Source organism: Adiantum capillus-veneris, chromosome 13 (genome assembly GCF_014529385.1).
Source record: "Adiantum capillus-veneris isolate H3 chromosome 13, ASM1452938v2, whole genome shotgun sequence".
In the NCBI taxonomy this organism is placed as follows: Eukaryota; Viridiplantae; Streptophyta; class Polypodiopsida; order Polypodiales; family Pteridaceae; genus Adiantum; species Adiantum capillus-veneris.
Genome location: NC_140943.1, coordinates 152,788,284 through 152,809,690, shown reverse-complemented (window position 1 = coordinate 152,809,690; position 21,407 = coordinate 152,788,284). Strand labels below are relative to the sequence as shown.

General features: G+C 47.0%; 1 protein-coding gene across 2 annotated transcripts in view; it reads right to left on the bottom strand.

The window, feature by feature from the left end:
* The window catches only part of LOC147445105 (putative mitochondrial import receptor subunit TOM20), a 99,887-nt gene that overhangs the window by 58,421 nt on the left and 20,059 nt on the right, over positions 1 to 21,407 (bottom strand). The window lies entirely within an intron of this gene.

Here is a 21,407-nt window from a genome sequence, read left to right as displayed (position 1 = left end):
AGAGCCACTATAGTGACAACTCGACTAGAACAATCTCATGGTGGTCTGTATGATGAGTGGAGGAGAAACCACTGAGGAGGTGCATAATGCCATGTAATCTGTCCACCGGTAAGTGTGAAGAAGAGTGGAGAACGGGCCCAACGCCGAAGGAAGTCAAATCGACGAGCCTCGGCTGCTCTAGATGTACCTGAGGAAGAATCCCACTGCCAAATGAGGGTGTGAATGATGTCCAGCCAAATGGCAGTGAGGGTATCCGGAAGGAGCTGTGGAGCCGCACTGAGAACGTGAAGACAACGAGCTCTCCAAACATTCCAGAGTGCAATGCTAGTGATGACTGAGAAAATTTCATCACGTGTCTGAGGATCCCCCTGCCTAGCAATCTGTGGTAACATAGCCAAAGTCCCTCGCCGGTAACCAGTCGAGGTAAGCATAAGAGCTGGATCTGTGTCTGAGCCCTCGTAGAAAAGATGCGGTCCGGGCATCGGCATCAACCAGGAAACAGATCCCCAAGTGAGAAATCCATGCTGAACACGAGCTCTGCTAAGTAAAAAGCAAACTGCTAGCCACACTATATGAGAAGACGAGCATGACCAAAGACAGTGTGCAGGTGACTCACGTAGGTGCAAAGAACAGCGAGTACATAACGGATCATGCCCCATAGAAGCTAACCAAGTCCCAACTGGAAGTCCTGCATGTGCAATCATCCACAGGATAAAGGAAATACGACGAGCCACACGTAAATCCCAGATGGCTGACCAAAACTGCTGTAGATAGGCATGGGAGAGACCTCACATGGGTCCCAATAAAGCTGAGATAGGGCACGACCCTCCCACACCCAAAGCCTCCAAAGTGCAGCATCAGCGGAAGCGAAACAGGGGTCAACACAACGACGCTTCCCGCTGGAGCCAACTACTCGTATGGCCTCCCATCGAGCGCCGAGGTAGACAAGGTGCGGAGAGGTAGTAGCACATGTCAATCTAGCATGCATCCCCGAAGAGTAGTCAGTATCAACTGTGAACAGCATGGTGTCTAAATGAACTAATAAGAGAGTGCTCTTAGCAGAGGCCTTCCCAGCCACAATGTGGAGGCATCTAAACCGTGCCTCGCATGACTGCGTCCCAGTGTGAAGGAATGGCAGAGTCAATCTCAAGCAGTCTGTCTGTTACCCCGCGACCAATGTCATAATGTTCTGCCACAAAATCTACATCCAGCATACGTGTCTCATGAAACAACCGCAAAGAGGCAGCAGGGCCAGTGTCCCAAGCAACCCAGTCAATGTGAGTCCTAACTCCAAGCTGACGGGGTGGATTAACCGAAGAATCAAGAACTGCATCATTCCAAATGAGAGGTTGGCACTCAATCTCCTCACGGCATGAGGGAGGTGAGCGTATGATAGCTCGTCGCATGGATACCCAAATCTGAAGGAGTGATCGGATGAAGGGTGAGAGAGTGCTGGTGCATAAGGGGGCATCTGTAAAGAGAAAACGATACCCTGTTTGCCAAGTATGGCCATCTCTAGTGCTGAGGCGTGGAGTCGCTGTGGAAAGAGCGTCCTGAAGAAGCATCTTCCAAGGTTCTTGGCCGGGAAAAAGACCCTGAACAATAAGCTTGGTAAGAAGGACGAGGCTCTGTAATTCTGGATCAATAATGCCAAGGCCACCCGCTGACCTAGGACGAATAATCGTGGACCAGCGAACTCGAGCACGAGTATTAGTAGTCCCATCTGTGCCACTCCATAAAAAGTTCCGCACGAGTCTGTGGAGCTGAGCTATCACACCAGAATGTAGCATCCAACAGGAGGCCGTATACCATATTGTAGCCAGAATGACCTGGTTGGCAACCAATGCACGACCAGCCAACGACAAATGACGTGAAGACCAATGACATAGCTTCCTGCGAATAGACTGTAGTACGGGTGCAAACTGCTGCTGTGAGGAAACGTCAAATCCAACCTGAAAGCCCAGATATCTGCATGTCTGACCTGGCTGTAGCCATGTGAAACCATCAGTTACCCCCCAAGTAGGTATGTCATCACTGCCAACCAGTAACCCGTAGGATTTATGCCAGTTAATGCGTGCACCACTGGCAATGCAAAAAACCTCCAGAGCTCCCCGCATGGCATCAAGAGCTGCTAGCAAATAGCGCAACATCAGCATAGTGTCATCAGCAAACTCCTAATCGATAAGGTCCGGAGCTGAAGGTACTGGCATGGTCAAGCCACGAAATGCATGACTCTGAGCACGAAGAAAGTCGGACATAGTCTCTCCTACAAACAGATACAAATATGCTGCTAAAGGACATCCCTGACGGACAGATCGAGAGAGCTCAAAACTGCGACTGACACGACCACCAATAGTAATAGCACTGCTGGCAGTCCTGAAGAGAGCGGAAATGCCTGAGATCCATCTCGAAGGGAAACCCATCCTGGCTAATGATCCTTCGAGAAACTCCCACTCAACACGATCGTATGCTTTCTCGAAGTCAAGGATGAAAAAAGCGAGAGGTTCAGAAGATGATCTGGCCTACTCTACTGCCTCATAAAAAGTGAAGATATTATCCAATATGCATCGATCCATGACAAAGCCTGTCTGAGAAGTATGAATAATATCTGGTAAGAACGGTCGCAAGCGATGGCTGATCAGTAACGCTAATATCTTATAGACCGAAGGGAGTAGGGTAATAGGTCTCCACTGGCGGAGCTGAGTGGTCTCACCCCCTTTCGGAATAAGAGATATAAGACCTGAACAAAGATCCGGATGCATATATCCTGATGCAAAGATGTCCTGACAACCGCGAAGCAGTGCAATACTCGCCTGGACAGGAAGATGGATCTAGACTCTCGATAGCAGCATGAAGCTCTACAAGTGTGAATGGAGCCAACAAGATCTCTGCCATAGTGTCTGTACAACAACGGTGGGTGTGATGCCAGATCTGCTCACGGGCAAGTAAAACCTCAGTAGTGCATACATCAGCAGTGAACAAATCAAGAATAACATCCGGATGCATATGAAGTGTTCCCTGAGCATCGCACAAAGTCCTGAGGGTGGTGCCAGGAGGGCGCTCTTTATGCGCAGCGAAGAAGTCCTTATTCATTCGATCAGCTTTAGCTATCCAATGAGATACTGAAGCATGATGAGTGAACTCAGACCTAGCCTCCTGTACGCGACGAATTTCCTGTGTGAGCTCTGTCTGTCTAGCAGCGAGATAAGCAACCTGAGGCCACTCCTCAAGCAAGCGCTGAGTGGAACCAAGAGGAATGTGGAGGTCAGACTCGCGTACTCTCAACTAACGATGAATATTAGCAGTCTGATCACGGCAGTAAATACTAGACTGAGTAATGCAATGGGCAAGGAACTCTCCAGGGGGACCACAATAAGAAGCACCCGTGGACCACAAGTCATGAATCTGCTGCTGCAAAACTTCAGTGGTGAGAACACTGTCAGGGATGCGGCAGCCTCGTCTCTGTGCAACGGATCTAGTGAAAGAGATAAACAATGATATGGGTAAATGATCTGAGAGGCTGGTCCCTCGCCAAATAGTAGTAAATCCACCTAGAGCTGCTGCCCAAGGGCCAATGTAAAAACGATCAAGTCGCTCTAATAATCTTCCCAGCTGTCTCTGAAACCCCCACGAGCAATGAAGTGTAGCAGGGTGGTGACCAAAAGAGGGTATGTGCCAGGCGTCAACACCTTGAATAGCTAGAAGAAATCGATCCCAAGCTGGCTGCTCATCTGGAGAAATGGATGATAGAACTGGAGGAGTGATCGATCACCAGTCAGAATCGCTCTCGACGTTGTTGAAGTCGCCTCCAACAACCCAAGAGTCTAAAGCAGGTAGAGCAGCAATCAAGGAGGACCAAAAAGTAGCTCTCTCCCGAGGAGTAGTGGGTACATATACTGACATAAAACCAATGATAGAGTCCCGAATCCGGATAGAAACATAGACTGCTATGCCAGCGACAAGGGTGCCATGCTGTTGAACTGATGCCAAGTATCGTGGCCCCATTGAAATGCATACACCGCAACTCTGTCCATGAATGCCCAGGGTAGGCTCCCAAAAAGTGTGAGCGCCCGAGGGCATGAGATTACCAAAGGGAGTGGCAATCTTATGCTCCTGTACTAGTAATATATCCACAGTGCCTACTACATGAGCGTGTAAATCTCTGCGAAGTAAAAGCTTACGTGAACCTCTTACCCGAGAAGTCTGTAAACCATTAGCATTCCAAGAAACTACATGTAAATCCATAGTCTGCATGAAAGAATTGGTAAAGCATCTGACTAACTGCGCATCTTCTTGGAGGCAGCTGCGCCATCCAAGGGATGAGCTTCTGGCGGGAGGAAAGCAACCCGCAAGCCCTCTCTAAAATATGGTGTCTCATTGCACCAACTGCGGACCTCGGCTTGTTTACATTGCATTACCGATGCTGCAGCTTTGACACCCCAAATGCGCATAGACATAGGAAGCACCACATCTGAGGATATATGAATGATCATAGGCAATGAATAGCAAGCATAAACATCACTCCATTCCATTGCACCAATACATGAAGGGAAGTGTGGAGACAATACATCTGGAGCGGAAGTAGACAACCATAAATTAAGCTGAGCCATAGTTTGTGCATGCACAAAATGCAGAACCTGATCCTCGGACCATTCCTGAGCTGCATGGAATGGAAGGAAAAAGGCATGGGTAGGCTGAGAGCAACTGCCTATTAAAGAGGGAACACAACCTGGCTTGTGATGCATAAGGTAAAACTGCACCCGCAATGGTCCTTCTGAGTCACCGCACATTTCAGCCCGATGCGTGCCCCAAGAAAGAGGGCAAGAGCTGAGAAAACTGCGTGGGACGTAAGTATGAGCGGCTGCGGGAGGGGGTGGACCAGAAGGTAGAGGGGGGGGAGTAAGGGTGAGAGGGAGGGGAGGAAAAGGGAGAGGTAGTAGCGGTGAATGATCCATCTGCATGGGAATAGGGACCTCGGGAATAGGGGAAGGAGCGGGCAGGGGAATGGCAAGTGAAGGAGGAGCTGGTAGCAGAGGTAAGTGATCCTGGGCTGAAGAAGAAGAATGGCGAGGAGAAGCTAGGGGTAAGGGAGTGGCTGAAACTTGAGAGGGAGCAGGAGAGTTAACACTGGGGGTTGCATGCGGGGTGGGTTGCTGACGAGGACGGAAGGAATGGTTACGACCTACTGTCTGCCATGCATTCTCAGTAGGAACTGAAGCAGAGGGAGGAACATGGAGGGTTGAAGCTCTGGGAGCACCCTTAGGCTGCTGAGGTGCTCGAGTAGTAGTAGTAGGAACCGGTTGTGGATGCTGACCACGTGGCTAAGCATGGGTGCCACGAGCCGGCTGTTGTTGTTGCCGATGGCGTGGCTGAGTGGGGCAATCGCGTGCCAAGTGTCCCATCTCGTGACAACGTAAGCACTGTCCTGGGCGGCCAGTGACTACCATTCGGCAAGAATAATCTCGATCACGCACAGCCACAGTAACTGTATCTGGTAATGAAGTATCCCCAAACACTAGGACCTGAATGCGAGGTGGACCAGATGAGAAGATGCAGGATCCTGGAACTACTGTGCCAAAATGAGCAGCAATCATTTGAAGGAGATGCTCATCAATAAAATGGAGAGGCATATCCGGGAAGGAAAGTGTCAGAGGGAATCTGGGAATAAGATGCCGACTGTCAAACTCCTCAGTAGTAAACTCGGGATACCACCTCGTCAAGTATATCATTCTGCGATCAGAGAGTATCGGAGAGCAAGCTAGGAGAGTTGAGGCAGTGGCGGGATCTGAAAGACGTACCATGAATATGCCTCTGCCAAGTAATGTAAGTTCCGAGACCCGTCCCTGAGTAGTGCCCAATGAAGTCTGACACCAATCATGTATAGAAGAGCGAGGTGGAGGCTGTCCAATCATCCGTCCAACCAAGGCATGCTGTGCCAAGTGTTGAATTTTGGAGTCAATGCGTGTCAACAGGTCACCAGTACAATCCACGCGACAGGCAAGTGGTGATGGAGCGCCGTGTGTAGCGCTCAAGACCGGCAAAGCCGCCATGAAGAATGGGCGAGACTGGCAAACGGGAAAAGCAAGACCCGAAGTGAAGATTGAACACTCTCTCTCTCTCTCTCTCTCTCTCTCTCTCTCTCTCTCTCTCTCTCTCTCTCTCTCTCTCTCTCTCTCTCTCTCTCTCTCTCTCTCTCTCTCCTTCCCTTGCAGGCAGTAGAAAGATGCACATGGTGAAGGTTTGAAACAGGTGGGGTTGGCGGACTTTTAGGGTTTCAGGGAATTAGGGTTTCAGGGTATTGGGGTTTCACAGAATTAGGGTTGACAGATGGGACTGTTAGGGTTAGGGTTTCACGAAAGAAGGGGTTGAGGAGGGGAACTGCAGGTACTCGCAGGGTGTGACGCGCAGGGCAGCTGAGCGCGTGGCGGCAAACTGCAGGCAGCAGAGCGCGTGGCGGCGGGCTGCAGCCAGGAGACGCGGCGGCGGCAGGCTGCAGGTAGGGGGGTACGCGTCTGCGGCAGGATGCAAGCAGTAGGGTTTTTCTCTCTCTCTCTCTCTCTCTCTCTCTCTCTCTCTCTCTCTCTCTCTCTCTCTCTCTCTCTCTCTCTCTCTCTCTCTCAGTTCAATGATTTTGAAGTTTATGTCCGTGTGTTGCTATTGATTTCTCGCTTGGAGTGTCCAAGCCTGTTACACCCCCCTTTTTTACAGCTTATCTTGCAAATTTGTTGTCAGTGTTCATTCGATGGGCAGTACGCGATAGGACGACGTGTTTGAGGAAATCTATCCGAGATCTATTGGCTAGTCTCGAGAGGAGGTTTGCTCGCGGTTGCAAATGAGATCATCACCTGATTCACCCTTTTCCACCGCACCTTTGACATGGGTAAGATGGAATGCTTCAAGAAATTGTTCAAATTGGAGATAGGAAAGAAAGCTTTGGGCGCTTACTCTCAAGAATTCAACCTCGTCCACAAAATGAAGGCCTTGGAGGATCCAAAAGTCACTCTACAAATTCTATATCTTTTTGGATTGCCGATGGCGTACCAAAACGCAATCCCGTCACATCACTCAAGGGCATCCACAACTTCGAAAAGAATTACGACAACACTTTGGCTGTTTCTGCAAGCGGCGCAACGGTGGGAGATAACTCAAACTGTGGCACCTCTTCATCAAATTTTAAGCGTCTCGCAACATCAGCAGCTTCGAGTCAGCATTCACAGTCTTCGCAGAAGAAATTCAAGGAATTTGGCAAAGGCAAGACCTCTCGGACCAATGATTAGAAGAAAAATTGAGGCTATGATTGCCATGAAACCGGACACTTCCGCAGTGACAAGGATCGCCCAAAACTAAGGGAGAATCCAAGCACCTTCGCCAACGACAAAGACTTCGGTAAATACCATCAACAAACCAGGTATTTTCTCCTTTTCTCATTCAGAGATTTTTTAATTTTTCGAGTCCATTAATTGCTCAATTATTACAATTTAGGGTTAGGTTAGTGATGGGTACATTACACACAACAATTGTCCCCCTTGGTTCATCCTATACTGTCACCTTTTTCCCCATGTTTCAGAGGCATGGCCGCTAGTTAGGGACTTTTAGTCATAAGATCAAGTTCTATTGTTCAATCTTGGAAAGCTACTTGATTGATCGCGTCCACCCTGCCATAGAACAATGCCGTCGGGTCCTCTGATCTCCCACTTTCCTTTAGAAAGGAATGCTATTATCTAATTGTACCATGCTGTGTGACACATAAAAACAAATTTCTTTGATTTGTTTCTAGCAACAATGTTCCTTTAAGGAGCCCTTCCCCAAAGAGATAGATTGATAGATAGATTGAATTATCGTCCACAAAGGTCAGATATGACCTATGGGACCGAAAGTAAAACATTACAAAGGGTTCGGGATTGTCAAATACATCTCAGTTAAGAATTGAGGGTCCAACGAGGTGTGTGAGAAGAAAATATGAAAACCTAAAGAGGGGTGGGTAAGGGGGAAGCTGGTTTGAGAGTTTGGAACTCCTGGATAATGGCTTTACCTCCTCGGTAAAATTTTCCTACCGCGCGTGCCTCTCGCATCTTTTGTAATTCTGCCTTCTTCTGTTTGAGTTGGACATGTGTAAGGTCTTTTGCAAACCACATTTTAGTGTCCTTCAGAAGCCTCGATTGCTCAAGGAGTTTAATTCGGTCCGCCTTGTCTTGAAAGCAAGGATTGCATGGTTGGTGCGATGCTTGTGTCTAAGAGAGGTAATTGCTGCTAGATCCCATTGTATCATGTGGGTTGTCGTTTGGATGCGAGCAAGGGACTCGAGGAACTTGAGGTCCTCCTCCCCTTTCCGATCGCTTGGAAGCCCGCCAATGCGAACATTGAGGGCGATATCCTCTTGTCTTGGTCGTTCGCGAGATGACCTCTTGCACTTGATTCTTGACAGCCTTTGTGAGCGTGGTTTCTACTTCTACCTTTGTTTTGTTGAGCTTGGCTTCCATCTTCTCTCTCTCTTCCTTCTTGTCTTTCTCCATTGTGGTGAGCCGAGCCTCAATGGCAACGATTCTTCGTCGTTCTCCTTTCGGAGTCTTTCAACTTCACTTTGGAGGCAGGCAATGTTGTCTAGCTTTGGGGGCGTTGCCACAACCCTGGAGAAGGTGAGTTTGCTGCGGGACGAAGCCCTAGTAGCCATGCTTGTGTGTTTGTAGCTTCTTATGGTGGGACTCGGGATTGATGTTAGAGCTAGAGGCTCACTTTGGGGCCAGTCTGTGAATCACTTCGGGGCCAGACAGTCGACGGTTCAGGTCGGTGTTGGAGAGTAGGGGGCAAGGAGTCGCGCCGCCAAGTTGAGGCTGGAGAGTAGGAGGCCGAGAGTTGTAGGCAGAGATGTAGTGCAGATAATCGCGAGCAGGGAATGGCTGGCGGGTAGCAGCAGTACGTCTGGATGGGGCAGAGCTTATGCATTGGCGCCCTTCCCACAAGGCGGCCCCTCGCCCAGGGGGAGGTTGGAGAGGACGACCCGAAGAGAAGGCGCTAAGGCTAGGGTTACGAGAGAGAGAGAGAGAGAGAGAGAGAGAGAGAGAGAGAGAGAGAGAGAGAGAGAGAGAGAGAGAGATTCAAAACTGACAAAATCACCCATGATGGGAGCTCGGGGCTTATATACCTCTCAATTGAATTTGCCCAACCCAATTCATCATTAACAATACCTAAAAATGACAAAATTAATAAATAGGATCAATTGAGCTTTCATTTGAGATGCATAACTTTTAACACCCTCCTTGTAGCCCGTATTGGACATATGCACGAAGACCACAAAAGAACCCACCATGGACAACCCAATAGTACCTGCAATATAGCCTATAGGATACACCTCGGATATTGCAACCATCAACTTGTTATCAATCGCCTTATAGATACTTAAATTGTAAACCACACTACATGCAAAAATCCCCATTCATTGAACTCTTCAAGACAAAGAACTTTGGAGCACATCTTGTCCACAATCTTGCCACACCAATAAATTGTCTACTGCACAACTGTGTTTTATATTCATCATGTTGATTCTATCAAAGTACAGTGGAAGGTGTGGTGACAAGGGAACACACCGAGGGGGGGGTGTTTGTGTGTGTGTGTGTGTGTGTGTGTGTGTGTGTGTGTGTGTGTGTGTGTGTGAGAGAGAGAGAGAGAGAGAGAGTAGAAAAGCCCTGTGAGGCACAACTACGCTGTAAGGTGCAGCGGAATGAATGTTGTTTTCTCTCAAGATTAGTGATCTTTATTGCTCAAGGTTCCTTTTAGTTCTTAGGGAAGGAGACAGCCTTCCGTCTTTATGGAGAGTGCTATGATCAGGAACAAAATGAGTGGATATTGTGCGTGCAAGTGGATGAGACTGAGAGAAGCAGAGAAGAGATACGACACCTGAGAGGTTGTAAAACCCTCCTCCGAAGGCCCCACTCTCGTCGGGGAGAGTGGTCTACTTTGATTGCACAAAGGTGTACAATGCGTATGCAATGGACTGATGCAATTGGGTCTATGTCGATGACGACGATGATGACTTTAGGGCTGGTTTGGGTCTTCTTCTATCTGCTGTCCACAAAGGGGGAAATGCTGAGGTTTGGGGTGATCTTGGGGTTGGTTCTCATGGCTGAAATTCCCTGTTTTTGGCAAGGGTCTTTTGCTAAATAAAAACGCTGATTAAGCCAAGCTTTGGCTGCGTTTTTGTGGCTATGATCCTATGCTGAAATTGCTGATGAACTGTTGATGGTTAGGGCTGAATACCTGCTGATAAAACGCTAGCAAAGGCTGCGTTTTTCCTTGCTGAAAATCTGCTGTAAAAACGCTGAGGCACTGCAGTCAAGGCTGCATTTTAATGGCTGAAAAGCTGAGGCCAAAACGCTGATACCTGCTGATGGTTGCAATCCCAAAAACGTTGGGCTTTGGGGGCTGCCTGAAGGGGGAACAAGCGCCAGGAAAGGGGGGACTTTGGTGGCGATGCTGATGCTGAGAAAACGCCAATGAGAGGATGGCCTAGGGTTGAAAACGCTAGGGGTGCTGAGAGGGGGGGGTTACTACTGAGAAGTTACCTGTTGAGCGGGAAGCTCCTGCTACCTCTTCTGCCAGAAAGTGCTAACTTGGGTTTGCTTATATATTAACTTAGCAAAATTGCCCTACCTACTTTTGTTGAAAAGTCGCTTAAAAATAATAAGTGAAAATAACCAAAAATAGGAAAATAGGCTAAATGCACTGGAAAATTCGCCTGACTGAATCTGATGGATTTTGAAGGGAATACTGATGATCATGTTGTGTGCAACCAGAGCATATGCATCTATTGCTAAGTGACTGGGCATGCACGGTCTACGAATAGACTCTCAAAAGTGTCAGATCACTGCTAATCTAGACTTGACTGAACTGACTGAACTGACTGAACCCTGTTGTGGTGTAGCTTGTCCACGGACACATAGGGTTGGGATGTGTCACGTGACATCCCCTCCTTTTCAAAGTGAGGTACTGGTACCGAACTGTATGGCCTCGAGGGAGATCGCCAACAGCATCCGGAATCCTGGAAGGGACTCTTCGCCGGCCCACTCTGATGTGTGGGTCGTGCGGTACTTGAACTTCATAAAGGTCTGCAACGCTTGCTTCGTTGGGCCGCGCCGAAAGCGACACAAAGTCTTCTGTGGCTCCTTCGATGCTTCAACTTCATCTAGAGTCTTGCTTCTTTCGTCTACAAGAATCTCCATGGCTGAAAATTCCTGAAACCATCTCCAACACAAAACCATGAACATACCCATTCCATGTAAAGTGAAGGAAAAAAATCTTGTCTTCTCTAAAGACTGTGTATGCAATGTAGATGAACAAATAGATGGAGTGACAACCCGTTCATCAAATACATGCAAACAAGGAAATCGAATCTTTTCTGTTTGATCGAAAGCAATCAACTGTGGCAAATCACAATGGAAATGCCCATGCTTGGTGCTCATAGTGTCATGTGCTCTTCCGGGTACTATGTCATGCCAAGGAAGAGACATGGAATGTGACTTCCTTGAATACATACTTTTCAACTTTTCATGAAAAATCCGCATACATTCGTGCTCATCCATGAGAGAAACGTGCTCAACATACAATATGTCATGCCTAGGAAAAGGGATCACATAACGATGCTGACTAAAATACAGGAAACAATCACAAATGAAACATTCGAAAATGCGTGTATATCAATCATGCGAACACATAATACTTCCCGTGAGGGTTCTTTGGACCAAGGCTCGAGAGCCAATATCAGCTCGTCCTGAATGATCGAATCGTCCTGTGGGGGTTCTTTGGATCTCGACTCGAAAGCCAAGATCGGATCTTCGTGATTGATCGAATCTACTACGAAGTTAGCTTCGCTAGGAAAAGCATCCACTAACACATCATCCTTGTGAACAATCACATCATCTTCATGCAACTCATCATGCTTGTCACTGTCATCCAAATCATCATGCAAATCATTATCCTTCAAATCATCATGCTTCTCATAATCATGCAAATCCTGTGTGTCATGCTGTGGAGAAAAAGAGATTAAGAGAATCTCCGTATCCCGAATCCTTTCAACCTTGTCCTGCATATTAGCAATGAGAGATGGAGAACGAGTAATGTCCTCTCCATGAATGACAATAGGAGAATCACAGTCGGCATTGAGAGTTTTAGTGTTAGCCGCAAATTTCATGAGAGCGTCATTATCACGAAACCATCGAATGCCCAAAATCATATCACATCCTGAGAGAGGAGAAACAACAAATCGTCTAGTGAAGGCAGTCTGTTGAATTGCAAACAACACATCAAGGCACTCCTCCGTGATGAGAGCGTCCATACCAGGACGAAAGCCAAAGACCTCGATAGGAGATCTCGGACTAACTTCGAGGCGGGCTCTCTCAACAAGAGAGGAACTGATCACATCATGCATACTACCTGGGTCAAACAATATGACAAAACGGTGCCCCAAGTACGACCATAACATTTAATGAGAGAATCATCAATGGGAGGGTTCTGAGAAACTATGGGCACAATCGTGTTATCATTCATTGCATTGACAGATGTAGTGGGTGTTGTGGGTTCTTTAGATTCATTCGATTCAAGCTTAGGACATGTTCTTTTTATGTGACCCTTAATGTGACAATGAAAACAACGACCTTCCTTAGAATAAGTGCTTTGTTCTTCCGACGTGATGTATCCTCCTACAATTCCTTGTGCTACCTTTTCATATGGAGTAAGCTTAGGTTTAGCAATTGTGTTAGCCTTACCCTTAGATTCATTGGAAGAATTCTTTGTTGAGAGACTGTTGGAAGATTGGTTAGAAGAGTTATCATTCTTACCATTCTTACCGTTCTTACCGCTCGGAGGGTTCTAAAAAGTCTGCTAGGTACTTGTGGAAGTCTTGTTCTCCTTAGGCTTTCCCTTGTTGTGCTTCATCTCTTGTGCGAGAGCAATCGCTACCACCTTGTTGAGATCGATTGGATCGAGCACTTCGACATCGTACTTGATATACTCGTCCAATCCAAAGAGAAAAGCCTCTTTGCGCTCATCATCCGATTTTCGTAATTGAGTGCCTAGTTGCAAAACACGATTAGAAAAAGACATAATTGGCATACCATTTTGCTTGAGAGAGCGCCAATCGTCCTTCAATCGTGCAAGGTACTGAGGTGGCATAAACCGCGCCTTGAGCTTGTCTTGGAAATCAGCCCAACTAAAAGAGGGGGACGTGAAATCATCGGCTGCCTCTAGGTGCGCGGCTAGCTGTGCCTCTTGTCATACCTGGTACCAATTAATGGCATCACCGGCAAGGTACATAGCTGCCGTCAAAACTTTGTTATTTCTTGTCTTCTTAGTTGTCGCAAAATAAGCATTAAATTGATGAAACCAAGAATGAATAACTGTAGCATCCATCTTACCGCCATACTTACTGAAAGTCAACTTTTCTGTGACTGGATGGTTGGAATCCGCATCGTGGCTTGCGCCACTTGATGAACTCCCACGATCTTTGGGTGGTTCGGTTTTCGAGGCTAGTGCTTGTCGAAGCAATTCTTGAGTGCGTAGCTCGCGTTGAGCTTCACGCTCGGTCTCCAAGGCCGCGTTTCTTGCCGCCTCTTCCGCCTTCCAGAGTTGTTTCCTTTCTTTGCGTTCGTTGCGCTCACGTTCTAAAGCAAGTCGATTGTCTTCTTGTTTGCGGCAAGTCTTGCGTTTCTTTCATCGCGCTCACGTTCCTGAGCAAGGCGATTTGCTTCTTGTCTATCCATCATGGCCATCATTTGCTTGACCATTGCCTCCATAGGGTTTGGTGCACTTGGTGGCGTAGATGGCGAAGGGGGAGGGTTGAAGAAATCATCTCCGGGTGGGGACGAATCTCCGTCACCTCTCTCATGCTCACCACCTGTATGCGAAGTATCCATTCCGCTTCGGGTGACGACCATGCACTACGATCTTGGGTTCTTAAGTTCGCGAGGAACTTGGGTTCTTGAGGTTCTTGATTCTTGAGGGTTGTGGGTTCTTGAGGTTCTTGAGGTTCTTGAGTTCTTGAGGGTCTTGAGGTTTTCTTTCGCTTGCATATCGCGTTGGAGAAGGATCTTCTCTTCACCCGAGTTCTACCCTTTTCTGCGAGGCGCACCCCTTGGCGGCCTTGCGCTCACACCAAGGTTGCTTTTTCCCACCTCACGTTGATTGGCTGGCCGCTAAGTGCACGGTCCGCTCTCAATGAGTGAAAAGAGACACAAGGGGAGGCTGGACAAGCCCTTCTTTCCTTGGATTCCTATCACTCTTCAACAAACACAATTAGGAATCGACACGCCCAAGTGAACTTGGGTTCGTGCGACCGCAACAAGCAAAAAAAATTCTTGTGGTTCTTGTGGTTCTTTCCTTGAGTAATGCAAAACGCTTCCAAAGCTCTCATATCAATGTAAGGTGCAACGGAATGAATGTTGTTTTTTCTCAAGATTCGTGATCTTTATTGCTCAAGGTTCCTTTTAGTTCTTAGGGAAGGAGAGAGCCTTCCGTCTTTATGGAGAGTGTTATGATCAGGAACAAAGTGAGTGGCTATTGTGCGTGAAGTGGATGAGACTGAGAGAAGGAGAGAAAAGAGATACGACACCCGAGAGGTTGTAAAACCCTCCTCTAAAGGCCCCACTCTCGTTGGTGAGAGTGGTCTACATTGATTGCACAAAGGTGTACAATGCGTATGCAATGGACCGATGCAATTGGGTCTATGTCGATCACGACGATGACTTTAGGGCTGGTTTGGGTCTTCTTCTATCTGCTGTCCACAAAGGGGGAAATGCTGAGGTTCGGGGTGATCTTGGGGTTGGTTCTCATGGCTGAAACTTCCTGTCTTTGGCAAGGGGCTTTTGCTGAATAAAAACGCTGATTAAGCCAAGCTTTGGCTGCGTTTTTGTGGCTATGATCCTGCTGAAATTGCTGATGAACTACTGATGGTTAGGGCTGAATACCTGCTGATAAAACGCTAGCAAAGGCTGCGTTTTTCCTTGCTGAAAATCTGCTGTAAAAACGCTGAGGCACTGCAGTCAAGGCTGCGTTTTAATGGCTGAAAAGCTGAGGCCAAAACGCTGATACCTGCTGATAGTTGCAATCCCAAAAACGCTAGGCTTTGGGGCTGCCTGAAGGGGGAACAAGCGCTAGGAAAGGGGGGGACTTTGGTGGCGATGCTAATGCTGAGAAAACGCCAATGAGAGGATGGCCTAGGGTTGAAAACGTTAGGGGTGCTGAGAGGGGGGGTTACTGCTGAGAAGTTGCCTGTTGAGCAGGAAGCTCCTGCTGCCTCTTCTGCCAGAAAGTGCTAACTTGGGTTTGCTTATATATTAACTTAGCAAAATTGCCCTATACTTTTGTTGGAAAGTCACTTAAAAATATTAAGTGAAAATAACCAAAAATAGGAAAATAGGCTAAATGCACTGGAAAATTCCCCTGACTGAATCTGATGGATTCTGAAGGGAATACTGATGATCATGCTGTGTGCAACCGGAGGATATGCATCTATTGCTAAGTGACTGGGCATGCACGGTCTACGAATAGACTCACAAAAGTGCCAAATCACTGCTAATCTAGACTTGACTGAACTGACTGAACCCTGTTGTGGTGTAGCTTGTCCACGGTGGCACGGACACATAGGGTTGGGATGTGTCACGTGACATATGCTCTCCTTATGCAAGGAACCTGCAAAAATGCCCTACCCAACCTAAAAACCCCATGACTCATAATTTTGGGAAAATAGGCTAAAAAATAGGGCACCCACCAGAAATGCCACGTGCATATCTAACCCTATGTGCCTATTTCTAGGGTTAAGGACAGTCTAGGAAGTGTTCTAGCACCCTTGTGAGCCTATACGCAAGACTTGCATGCCAAGACACTCTAGAGTAGTTGCATACCCTCTAATTGGACATGAGCACAGCCAATGTCTACTAGGTGTAGGCATTGGAGAGTGTTCCCATACATTTGCATCAGTACCCAGCCTAGGTATTTATCTGTGTGTGAAGCAGCTCTTATAAGTGAGTTTATAAAGTCATTAATAAGTGACATTTTTAGAAATCGTGGGATTTTTATTGGCATTGCCCGACCCAGCTTTAATCCCGTATATAATTTACCCTAGGGGTGACTTCTCAAACATAAGTAAGTACCCTCATTACCAGTACCAAGTATCCGCAAGACCTCAACATCTCTGGTGTTTTGAACCAAATCACCCCATCAGCACCAGCGTTTTCAGTTTTCAGCCATAACCTCGCCGCACCTTCGCAGATCCAGCCATCAGTACTATTTTTCAGCCCAAGAGAGCAGATCAGCCAACGTTTTCAGATTCAGCCCTTAGATCAGCCAACCTTTTTCAGTTTTCAGCCCATCACCGACATCGGTGACAGCAAATGAGCCCATAGCCTCATCGCAGTTGCAGATCCTATTCAACATCCCTAGCATTTTGCATTTTCAGGCCTTAGCCTTGCAGATCCACCACCACCTCAGCATCTAGGACCATTGTATCAGCATTTGTGAAACCTAAAGCAAATACCTCTCTAGCGATAGAGAGGGGGGCCCTTGGAGGGAGGTTTTGGAACCTTATCTGGTGTTAAATCTCCTTTCTCTCTCTTTCACTCACAATATCATTCTCTCTTCTCTCTCTAGTCTATTGCGCATCTATCTCACGAAGTAAAAGGAACTCTCTCATTCAATAAAAGGAAGTATAAGGAACTAAAAGGAACCTTGAGCACGCACAAGGCAGTCATCCTTATCATTCACCATAGATCACTTCCGCTAAGCATTACAAGAAAGGCCGCAAGCAACTGGACGGACAAAATCTCCAAAAAAAATATACCTAGAATTTGTAAAAGCTTCACAAGGCAAGGCCTGGCACAGCCATAGAAGCCCTCACTCACAAGATCTAGATGGGAAAACCCATGAGATGACCTCCAAAACTCACACCCCCTCTCAGATCCTTGGTACACATGACCAGGGATTTGCAGCCTCCAAGAGTGAAGAAGGAATCTCCAAGTCCAGTTCACCATTGCATCAAACACACCTCTCTAGAGAAACCACCACCAGTGTCCGCCGGGCTCAGGCAGTCTATGTCAACCGTGCAGGCTAGAGCTCCTCCGCCTGTGTACCATGATGTGTGGGCATGTCATCAATAAAGCTCTAGAAAAAGTTGGAGACCCCTCCTCCTCGAACTAGTCAAGCCATCCTACTCCAAAGTCCAACTTATAATACCAGAAGCCAACATACACATATCCCATGCTCGAGTATCACAAAGATGTGCAATCTTTGACTCGTCTGTTATGCCATCCTCCATAGATTGAATAGATCCTCCAGGCTCTGCCAAGCAAGTAGGAGCTACTGCCTAAAGTTGGTACTAAGAAAGAAATTTGACAAGAGTGTATCCAACCGCAAGTCTTTGCAAGTCCCTGACAAAGACAAAGGTAGCTGAACCAAGTGTATAAAAGACGGAACAAGTGCAACAATAACCACCTCATCAGACCCCCGAATCCAAATCTAACTTCTTCAGGCAATGCCATTGAATATGCCTCTTTCTAGACACTTACGATATATCACCTCCTTGGATCTCTCATCAATACCAGAAGTATCATCCTTCTATGCCTTTTGCTTTTTGCTTTCCTTTCTTACCATTGTCTAGTAAAGGCCTCTCGGCCCCCTCTAAATCTGGACCTCCATAATTGGTCCTCCTAATCCAACATTATGGGAACAAGCTCCTCCCATGTCAAATCGCTAGTTCTCCCCGAAGTAATCTGAATAGAAAGCACTACACTTGACAGTCAAATGCATCATCAGATTATAGCCATATCTTTCGAAGGGATCCCCTTCCCTGCCTGAAAAATCACCTTCTCCATCTCCTACATCTTTTCAATGTGATCCGTTATGGACTTCGACCGCCGAGGGTCTAAAGTCCACAACTATACCTCCAAGTGCGCTCTCTTCATAGGCATCATCCTATTCTAAACTTTCTCCAAGTGGTTCAAGATCTCTCGAGCATTAGTCTTACTCTGAACAGTGAACATGTCCAAGTATAATTGAGAAAGATAAAAGACATGATCCTTGCATTAAGCTGATCTCACGCCCAATGAAGCTCTACAAGCTTCTCCAACCTCTTTGCAGGACCTATTTGTAGGAGCCTTTGGCCGCTCAATGTCGCCATGCACCATCAAGATAAGGTCGCTGGTCTCATATACCGCCTCCACTAGAAACACGGGCAACACCGGAATCTTCCTCTCAAGTAACTGTTGCAACTCCTTGCTATGAGTAAACTTTTGCAAACGCTCCAAAGCATCATCGATTGTATCTACAAAATCTTCTTCAGTGTCCCCATCACGAGAACTCTCCGCAACATTCTACTTCTTCAGTGCCACAAGGTCACAAAGAAATCCTCTGTAGACACGCACAAACCAAGCTTCAAGGATGCAAGCAAACTCCCATCGAAAGGGGTCTCTAATCTTCTCAGCAAGGGCAAGGACACCAGTTGCAAAATTCCTGTGCTACGACTCAGAGTCTCCTCCGCATAAGATCTCTATGTACTGTCCCAAAAGTAGATGTAGTTGAAACCGGCCTGTTCAATCCAAAAAGAGCGGTAGACTTTACTTTAAACCTTGATTTAGCTTTCACCCATTATTAGTCGTCTATTTTACCTGTACTTTCAAGACACAAGAGAGAGGAATGGGATACAGATGCTAGAATGCACCTGTATGAGAAGACCGACACCAGATTGGCACCTAACTTAGGCGCCCCTTTCGGTATTTCTTTATTCTTTAAAAGAGGGAATAAATGTTGTGGATCCCTACAAGCTGCCCCGCACAAACTTGGCTGAATTCAACTGTTCCGGCCTGATTTCGGCAGCATAACTGTACTAGGACCCTTCACAGTCAGTATTCCCACGCATTGACTGACTTTCCCGATGCATACGGGCACTTTGCAAAACCTGGCGAGAATCTGCAGCACGCTGAATTCTCTGTTTTCAGCCCTGAAAATGCGCCAGATCACCTGTACAGGGGTCCCCTTACGTCCCCGAACCTCCTGGGGGTATTAGGGTCCGTTTAGGGGCAAAACCCTAAACCTGCAAAAATACACAGCAGGCTGTAATTTACTGTTTCGGGCTCCGTTTCGCGTGCCGGTCGCATCCGTAGCAAGTCCTCGAGCTCCCGCACCTGTAGGGCTACTTGCCCTTTGAATCGGACGAGATTTCTGGCGTGAAACTTCTCCGAATTCACCTGTACCTGCGGGGGAATTAGCCGCTAGCTAATCCAGTACCTGTGCAAGAGGCTCTTGCCTCGGCAATCGCGCATGAACCCACACAACTGTACATTGGTCAAATGAAGAGCCCACTAGAGGGGCATAACATACTGCCAAAGGGGAGAGAGAGGGCAGTGCGTAGCGTGTCGGGCATCACTCCTGGCACCGCACTGTGCATAAGAGGGAAAGCAAGCACTCCATAGCTCTTAACCTGTGACAAAAACTGAAAATGAGGCTCTCCCCCTCCTAAATTCAGCGCCACTTCTTGTTGCATGAGGCAAGTGCACCAAAAGGTGCCACTTGGCACATTTATAAGCATTTTCCCGTTTCGGGGTTGCCGCCTAAAAATCTCCCAACCGGTTGCCCAGTTGACTTCACGGTAGAGTAAGAAAATGTTCCCTTTGTCATTCCGGAGGTAATGACGTCAACACATTTTCAGGTCCCAAAATAGCAGTTCCCTAAATTTTAGGAGATGCTGCCATTGTATCTTTCTAGGTCATCCGACCCTCTTTGTACACTGCGGCCACATCCAGAACTGAAATGTAGCCTCTGTAGCAAAGGATTCCACTTTGGCTAGTCAATGACCCCACTTGGCTAACCATAGTCCTTGTCCAACCTTAGTGCTCTCTTGCCCTCAGGCCTGGACTCCCTCTAGACAGTTCCACACTAGCTATGCAATGCAGGGCAGTTAGATTTCTCGAGGGGTGTTTCCAAAAAGTGAAAGTAAATAGATAATAAGAAAGAAATCAACAAAAAGGATAGATAGTAGTCACACGCTGGTGACATACCCCCCTCTTGAAATCTCAAACGTCCTCGTTTGCATCTATGTCGTACATGCTCCTAGTCAACACTGATGTATTCAACACCTGTCGACACATGTACGACACATACATGCTCATTGTCAACCCTGGTGTATTCAACACCTCGTCGACTCATGTATTGCTTGCGTGTGAACCCTGTCCCAATGACATAGTGGTAGCTTCGCACTCTGCCATTGCTTTGAGTCACTAACTTTCCAATGACAAAATGGTAGCTGCACATTTTGCCACTGTCTTATAGTACACGTTGGATCCCGTAACACTTTCAAGCATACCCAAACCGACAGTTTAAGAATGCAGTTACACATGTACTCTTCAATAGAAGCAATCACTGTATCCTTGACAAACTGACAAGAAATACTCACTTCTCTAGCACTAACCAAACTTTTGGACATTCCATAAGAGCAATTGCCAAACTGACAATCTGTACAGCTCTAACATTCATGTAACAGGTATTTGATTTGAGCTCACTTTAAATACCATGTACATCATTTGTTTCAGAAGCCATTGTCACACTGACAATCCATTTAGCTTTGAAACTCAAGGGGTCAAGGTAGGTTGCAAATCGAAGGCTTCCAGGTAAAGTGATAACACAGTTGGTGATTCTGCAAGTTCACCTTCTTCCATCCACTTAGCATCCATTGGTGGATAGTTTCTGAACTTTACCAAGTAACGCCTAGCAACCTTGCCTTTCACTTTCCTTTCTTTGTGTGCCAAAATCTGTTCAGGGACCAAGATCTCGTCAAGTTCCTCGACTTCCGGCTGATCTTCAGCTGGCATATCTTCTGGCACATCACCCACATAGGGTCTGAGAAGACTCACATGAAACGCATTGTGAATCTTCCAACTGTCAGGCAATTTCAGCCTATATGCAACATCACTGATTATGTTGCATACTTGAAAAGGCCCATAGTAACGCATGCTGAGCTTTGGAAACAGTCTTTCCTTGCCCTTCATCTTCTTTAACCTTGCCTTTTCAAAGCGTAAAAGCACCCAATCACCAAGTGAATATACCACTTCACGACGGTGACGATCAGCTGCTTTCTTTTGCTTTGCCTGAGTCTTTTCCAAGGCCACTTTGACCTTCTTGTACATTTCATCCATGTCCTGAACATACTTATCTGCTTCAAATATCTTGTCCTTTGTATGCAGTATGGGAGGAACTTTCTTGCCACCTTCAACTATCTCAAAAGGTGCCTTGCCAGTTGATGAATGCACTGTATTATTGTATGCATACTCCACCAATGGCAAATACTGCTCCCACTTTCCTTTATGGTCTGACACATAACACTTCACCAGATCTAGGACAATAGAATTTGCCTCTTCTGACTGCCCATCTGT